Source organism: Anolis carolinensis, chromosome 2 (genome assembly GCF_035594765.1).
Source record: "Anolis carolinensis isolate JA03-04 chromosome 2, rAnoCar3.1.pri, whole genome shotgun sequence".
In the NCBI taxonomy this organism is placed as follows: domain Eukaryota; kingdom Metazoa; phylum Chordata; class Lepidosauria; order Squamata; family Dactyloidae; genus Anolis; species Anolis carolinensis.
Window position 1 is genome coordinate 194324804 of NC_085842.1, and position 8656 is coordinate 194333459.

Below are 8656 nucleotides of genomic sequence, written 5' to 3' on the forward strand. Positions count from 1 at the left end.
AGATCAGCTACATCCAAGAGTATTGAAGGAATTAGCGGAAGTTATTTCAGAACCACTAGCAATTATCTTCGAGAGTTCTTGGAGAACAGGAGAAGTCCCAGCAGATTGGAGGAGGGCGAATGTGGTCCCTATCTTCAAGAAGGGAAAAAAGAACGACCCAAACAATTACCGTCCGGTCAGCCTCACATCGATACCAGGCAAGATTCTGGAAAAGATCATCAAGGAAGTGGTCTGCGAACACTTAGAAACAAATGCGGTCATTGCTAATAGTCAACATGGATTTACCAAAAACAAGTCATGCCAGACTAATCTGATCTCTGTGTTGTCGAAGGCTTTCATGGCCGGGATCACAGGGTTGTTGTATGTCTTTCGGGCTGTGTGGCCATGTTCCAGAAGCATTCTCTCCTGACGTTTCGCCCACATCTATGGCAGGCAACCTCTGAGGATGCCTGCCATAGATGTGGGCGAAACGTCAGGAGAGAATGCTTCTGGAACATGGCCACACAGCCCGAAAGACATACAACAACCCTCTAATCTGATCTCTTTTTTCGATGGAGTTATGAGTTGGGTCGATACAGGGAATGCTGTGGATGTAGCCTACCTGGATTTCAGTAAGGCCTTCGACAAAGTCCCCCACGACCTTCTGGCAAATAAACTAGTAAAATGTGGGCTAGACAAAACTACGGTTAGGTGGATCTGCAATTGGCTAAGCGAACGAACCCAAAGGGTGCTCACCAATGCGTCGTCTTCATCATGGAAAGAAGTGACAAGTGGAGTGCCGCAGGGCTCCGTCCTGGGCCCGGTTCTGTTCAACATCTTTATTAACGACTTAGACGAAGGGTTAGAAGGCACGATCATCAAGTTTGCAGACGACACAAAACTGGGAGGGATAGCCAACACTCCAGAAGACAGGAGCAGAATTCAAAACGATCTTGACAGACTAGAGAGATGGGCCGAAACTAACAAAATGAAGTTCAACAGGGACAAATGCAAGATACTTCATTTCGGCAGAAAAAATGGAAATCAAAGATACAGAATGGGGGACGCCTGGCTTGACAGCAGTGTGTGCGAAAAAGACCTTGGAGTCCTCGTGGACAACAAGTTAAACATGAGCCAACAATGTGATGCAGCAGCTAAAAAAGCCAACGGGATTCTGGCCTGCATCAATAGGGGTATAGCGTCTAGATCCAGGGAAGTCATGCTCCCCCTCTATTCTGCCTTGGTCAGACCACACCTGGAATACTGCGTCCAATTCTGGGCACCACAGTTGAAGGGAGATGTTGACAAGCTGGAAAGCGTCCAGAGGAGGGCGACTAAAATGATTAAGGGTCTGGAGAACAAGCCCTATGAGGAGCGGCTTAAAGAGCTTGGCATGTTTAGCATGCAGAAGAGAAGGCTGAGAGGAGACATGATAGCCATGTACAAATACGTGAAGGGAAGTCATAGGGAGGAGGGAGCAAGCTTGTTTTCTGCTGCCCTGCAGACTAGGACACGGAACAATGGCTTCAAACTACAGGAAAGGAGATTCCACCTGAACATCAGGAAGAACTTCCTCACTGTGAGGGCTGTTCGACAGTGGAACTCTCTCCCCCGGGCTGTGGTGGAGGCTCCTTCCTTGGAGGCTTTTAAGCAGAGGCTGGATGGCCATCTGTCGGGGGTGCTTTGAATGCGATTTCCTGCTTCTTGGCAGGGGGTTGGACTAGATGGCCCATGAGGTCTCTTCCAACTCTACTATTCTATGATTCTATGATTCTATGATAAAAAGGAACCTCCATAGGCAGTGGCAGTATATCTCTGGATATCAGATGCTGCAAGGGGCAGAAGCCGATAGAGAGCGCATCTGTTGTTGGACCATGCTAATCAGTTTCAGAAAAGCATCTGGTCAATCAGCAACTATAGAAAAGAGTTTGTCAGATCAGGTGATTTTGTGGTCTTAAGCAGCCAAGCTCTTTCAATGTTCTTGAATTATACTCAAAGTGAAGGCCAGCATTGGAGTGGGAAACTGATTTTAAATGAGTAGCAGGAATAATAGGCAACATGTGATACAAAGATTAGATTAGACCCTATCAGTACTGAACTGCTGGATGTGAATAAACGGACTTTGGGGTGGCAGCATGGAATTAGATTATCTCACTTTGCTGATGAGAAGAATATAGGTATGTCTCACATACTGAATTTGTTTGAGCAATGATATCTGAGGGGGTTGTGGGTATAGAGAGAATATTCAAAAAATATTTGAGAAATAGTAAAAAAAATGTGCTTGTTAAGTGCTGGGAAACTCTGATTGTGACAACCTTAAACATCTGAAATTCTTCACAATTTAGGATTTCTTCTACATGAAAAATGCTGGTTGTCTGAATAGAAAAATGTTTTTATTTTGTGTACAGGATTTTCTGTACAGAAATATGGGGTTTCTTTTATGCAGAAATGGAAAATTATGAGGGTTTACATCCCTGTAGTACCCCAAAGTGTAGTCTGAATTCTCAGAATGGAAATAGGAATACAGACACTGAGCAGTGTTGTGGAGAAAGGAATAAGTAAGTTCCAATCTCCTGTTCCTGTCACCTTCAACAGCAGGGCCCAGCCAGCACCCTTGGGTGAACACTACAACAGCTTGGATGGACTATGAAAGCCCCCTGCAAACAAGGCTGACTTGAGGACAAGCCACACCGTAGGACGAGATGGAAATGCCCAGATGACTGAGTGCCAGCTTCTGCCATCTGCCATGGTGGCAGACACAGAGAGGATTCCTCCCATCTGTTTCCTCACTTGGATTACAAGGCCTTGGACCTGATCTGAAGAGGGTGAAACCAGCCCACCCATCCACCCACTTTCTACTCTCAGAAACAGAGGAAGACACTGGATCACGATGCCCTGCTGGAATGGACTCCAAAAGGGGGAAAATATTTACAGCACGAGCTGGGACAGGAAGGAAAACTAACTAAGGTCACACATCTCTTTGCAACTATAAATCTTGGGGGGGGGGGTGGCATTGGCGAGGGGGTGGGGTAGACCTACTTCTAGTGTTTCCGTCTGGCATCTCCTGCTCCAGACTGTGGAGCAGCATGTGCTAGCAACAGGGAGCAGAAGGGCATGGGGAAATTAACACACAAACACACGTGCATGCACACACCAGCTCAGAGGACTCTGGGAATATGCCACATTTCCAAGGCCCTAGAAATTCTCTCCTGCCTTGGCAATTGCAAGCCTTCAGCATCTGCCGTTTCTAAGTGCAAAGGGCAGTTGTGTGTGTTCCAGCAACAATACTGGGGCTTTTAAGAACAGCCCCCTCCCTCCCAGCTCCCATCCTTGGAGCCTTTTTAAAAGCCTCTAAAAGCCTCTCTTATTCCCTTTGGCCTTTGCCACGGCTGTTCCCTTCTTCTTCTGCAGCTCCTGTGCCAACAGGACGACTCCCACTCCCCAAATGCATCACAAAATGAAAGGCCTCCTCCACTCAGAATTTGGCTTCTGTCCTTCTAGGCCACATGCATTTATGGAAGGAGGTCTCTGAACAGCTGGCATGCGCCTGGCACTTATGAATACTCTCCCTTGCATGTTGAAATGGTGCAGAAGGATCTATCCCCTTCCCACAAAGCAAGCATACAGATCTCTGAGAAACTTAACTCAATGGGCAAAAGTTGCAAATTTTGCCACATGGAGAGAAGCAGAAGACAACCAGGCCCAGAAAAAAATCAGAACGGCTGAGTAGATATAGTCTGAGGAGAAGTGGATGGAAATACTGTTCTTATGTTTTGGCTATCACCATAATCTCCATCACCATCTTTATAATCTCCAGCTCAGCTTCACAGATTTAAATATTTCTGAGGAGATATTTCAGCTTCCACCCTTCCATAGTATTTGCTGTTTCATCGTCTTCTTTTGTTCTTTAAGGTGAACCTTTACAACATCATCAAGATGAATGGGCTCTCAAGATTATTTTGGAAGTGTCACAGTGCCTATTTAAACCAACACTAGAGGAAGGGCATATACTAGTTTTGCATCCCATTACTCTTCTTACCTGCAGAGGCAGAAGAGGAGAGTCTCTGTTATGGATGGAAGCTCACCAAATGATCCCGAGAACTTATGATCTCTGATCACATGTAGACCCTCCAGAGTTAGGACAGGCACTCATCTTGGGTATTATGCTCCAGACTGGCAACCATTATGGGCAGCCACGTGCACTGGGATGAGCTCTCTATGGTGCTGCAGTAGTGTCCAGGCAAGACTATGTTGGACATATTGGGCAATCCCCTTGTCCTCCATGTTGCTGCTGGTGCTCTTTATCAACCACAGAGCACCCTGTGAGCACCAGGCCATCATGGTCACTCTGCTGAGTTTATATTGGGAACACCCACATACTCATCTTCTTTTTGTTTGCAGTGTAACTGATGCCAGACTGACAGTGCATCTCCTTCCCTGTGCTGAGCAGTGCAGGGACAGAGTGACAGTAGTAGTGTGCATGTGGACAATGTATAGGGACAAATCGGACCTAATCCAGCTGCCCAGATGACTGCAAAACCCAAGGATACTTCAGAGTTTCCTGCAAACTCCAAATGGCCACAAGGTGATTAAAAAACACCTAGTTTTCAAAATAAACTTCCACAACCTTCTGCTCTTTATTAGCATATAGCATAAAAGAAAAAGCAAACATAATTGCCATTTCCATAATCAAATTCAGCCCTACAGTACTTTTGAATTCTCTTTTTCTACACCATCAAGGCAGCTAGTAACATATAAACTCTGCAAAGGAAACAGTTATTTTCTATTTTTATAAATAACAAGGGATTTCTCTTTTTTTTAACCTATTATACCCAGAGTCTGGTAGTAACTAATGTTTGTCAAGCTGACTTTGATGGCAAACCTATCAAAATTTGGCAAGATTGATTCAGAGGAACTTTACCATTGCCTTCCTTCCTAAGCTGTGACTTGCCCAAGATCGTCCATTTTCCATAGTAAAGCAGGGATCTGAACCCTGGTGTCCAGAAACCCTAGTCCAACTCTCAAACCTCGACATCACTCTATCTCAAGGAATTGTTGCATGTATTCCTCATTTTATTTTCAATAACTAAAGCATAACTAAATTACATTACAATTGTATCTTCACAAGATATAACTTTACTCTCTTCTTGGGGTAACTAGGCTATTGTGATTGTTCTGATAGGTACATTGATGTAGCTTATCTAAGTGAGGAAAGAAGAATGTATCAAGGCTAAAATGCTCCTGTCCTGTGTCAGGCTTTGTTGTGATTGTTGAGATGAGAAAGAGCACAGATCAGTGACAGTAACTTTCAGGATTTTTTTTAAGGGGCTGGGGGGAGTGTGCTTGAAAATTAAGTGAAAGCATTTATATGAGCAATAAACAAACTAAAATATAATAAAAATTCTGTATCCATAGGACCAGTAACCACAATTTCAAGACATTTTCTAGACCTCTTGTAAGAGATATAGACACATAAGGTAAAGGTAAAGGTTTCCCCTGACGTTAAGTCCAGTCATGTCTGACTCTGGGGGTTGGTGCTCATCTCCATTTCTAAGCCGAAGAGCCGGCGTTGTCCGTAGACACCTCCAAGGTCATGTGGCAGGCATGACTGCATGGAGCGCCGTTACCTTCCTGCCGGAGCGGTACCTATTGATCTACTCACATTGGCATGTTTTCGAACTGCTAGGTTGGCAGAAGCTGGAGCAACAGCGGGCGCTCACTCTGCTCCCGAGATTTGAACCTGGGGCTTTCAGTCTGCAAGTTCAGCAGCTCAGTGCTTTAACACACTTCGCCACCGGGGCTCCAGATATATAGACACATACATACATTTAAATAATGAAATGTATGGCGACACAACATATCTCATGAAAACCTTTCATTTATATATTTTTCAAACAAATGATGATTTATAGTTTGTTTTACATAGACTCGGTGGTTTCTTCTTAGGTTCGGGTGACACGTGCATACACTGCAGCATGATCAATATGTAGCAACACAGAGTTTGGAAAGCTCTTTTCTAGATTCTCCAGTGCAACTCTGTGGCATTCTTGAGCTGGAAGTCTGAAATTCTAATAGATTGGTATTATCCATGGTCTAGGAACGTATCCCCTGTTATAGTTTATAACTTCATTGCAGTTCACCCCAAATACTGTATTCAATCAGAACTGGAATAAAATAACAAAAATATCAGAGGAGGAAATATTTAGAGAATTACTATGCCCCTTTCTCACAATGCAGAAAGACTCCAGCAACTTCCATCTGGGCTAAAAAATATGAGAGGGAAGGAAAGGAACACCAACCTTAAGCTCTACATTCTCAAAAGACTATGACTGCCAACAAACAAAACATATCTGTCCATATCTGTTTCCCCATTCCAGGCAAGGACATACCATCTATCTTTTCAATTACCTTGCTTCTAAAATCCATGAGCCAATAAACAGTTTTAAAGAAGCTAACACAAAGCCATGAGATACATTTCCTGCTATTCTAATCCAGCTTCTCCCGAAGCCCTCCTTAAACTTTATTTATACCCCGCCACCATCTCCTGTCTGACAGTATCTAGCAGAGAGGGAGCCATTCAATCGCTAAAGAATTCTAACAAACAATAATAGTTAATTTGTTTCTGACAAGCTATAGAGTTCAGCCACGGGGTGAAAAATCCAATTAATTGACCATTTAGCAAATAAATGTAATAGTTTTTTTCCAAGCTTCATCCTAATATATCTTGTTTTGTTCCAAACCATTTAATGTCATTTTTGATGCTCACTTGTGCAAATGTTATCCTGAAATATTTTTTAAACTTCAATAAAGTGCAGCACTATTGTTCATTTGTGGGTGTTCATATGGATTGTGATATAGGTGTGGTAGGTGTCCAACCACCTATATCTCTTTCCTTTTCATCTCCAAATATGCTTTAATCTAACACGTTCTCCCTTTCTGTCATCCCCCCCCCCCCCCCACGTGTTGTTAATCTTTAGTCGGTTTTATTTTTTAAAAGCCTCTCTAGAACCATGGTACTATGATTATAAATGTTTACAGTTCTGTTACTGTTTTTTCCCCAGAGGGAAAAAAAACCTCTGCTTTCACCATGCACCTCATTGTCATTCTCCCCCAATGTCTTATTTTATGTAGAAATTGTGTGTGTGTGTGAGGGGTTAATCTTGTGCCAGTCCCCAAGTTACGGACAAGATAGGTTCTGTAGGTTTGTTCTTAAGCTGAATTTGTTTTTAAGTAAGAACAGGTATAGTTTTAAAGTGTAACTCTGGCCAAAATATCTATGTTTTAGCTTTGGATAACATAGGGAAGGGTCAATGTCAATGCAATGTTTGTTTTGCTGACAGTGCCCTTTTTCAGAGGATTTCACCTCACTTCCTGTCTCTGTGATCATTGGATTTTGAACATTTTGGCTTGTTGTGGAAACAAGGATTGGTGACAAAACTTCCGCAGATACCTCTTTCCCCCATGATAACTCTTTCAGGAGTGAATTTCCCTTCCGAGGAATAGATTTCTCTTACTTCCTGTATTAATTTGGGGACTGCCTGTACATAATGACAGAACAATGAGAGTACTAATGTTCCAGTGGTTTTCTCAAAAATATAACAAAACTATTTTCTCTACAGGAGAAAACTATTTCCTGAATAAGGATTGGGAGAAAAGGGAAAGAAGTGAATGAGGGAGTGGAAAATTTGAGGGGAAAAAACCTTTAAAGTTAATGCCTGTCACACTGCCCAAAAGTAAAATGAGCCACCACAGGTACACAAGTAGATTTGGAATTCAAAATGTACCAAGACCTCAGTAAGATGGCAAAGTCAAAACAGCCCCCTCGTTAAGCTCCAATTTCTGCTCTCTAATGCTGTATAAAAACACCAAAACTGTAATTTGTGTAAACATGCTTTTGTTTTTGTTTTTGTTTAATTTTTGTCTTTGACTAAACATTATTTTTTAAAATAGTTCAAAATGTACTAGAATATTTGGGAACAGGTGCTACAGTCATCTATTCCAGGGAATGAAAAATTGTAGTAATTGATGGGAATTGTTGGGAAATCCACCAGAATTATCATTTGGATCTTTAAAGTAGAAACGGTGGCTGCAGTAATGAAACTATCATGCCTCAAATGTTTGGACAGTCTGGATGAGCCCTAACTTGGGAGCAAGTCCCAATGATCCCAGTGATATTTCTTCCAATTAGATAGCATAAGATTAATATATTAATCTCAGATTTCCCTTTCTTCCTCCAAAAATGTGGGATGGAATGTCTTTTATATTTTTAGTCTATTTTCAGATAAAGTACCTTGGACATAAAGTATATTTGGACAAAAGTACTTCTATTTTTTATATCTTTGTTTTTTGGTAGGCTTTATTTATTTCATACTTTTGCCAACATTAAGAAACGATTGACAAATTTAATTAATTCTAATGTGAATAAAAAGGATAGGAAATTATTGTCACTCTGAGCCAGAATTACAAAAGGTGGGGCTTAGAATCTTGCATGTTGTGAATTATCTTAATGGATGTTTTAGTTTACTATTATTTATTATGCATCACACAATATGTTTTAGTTTATAGATTTTAATTATGTCTTATTATGTATTTTTGTTGTAAGCCGCTCCGAGTCTAGGGAGATGGGGTGGGATAGATATAAAGCTGTTGTTGTTGTTTTTATTATTATTATTATTAT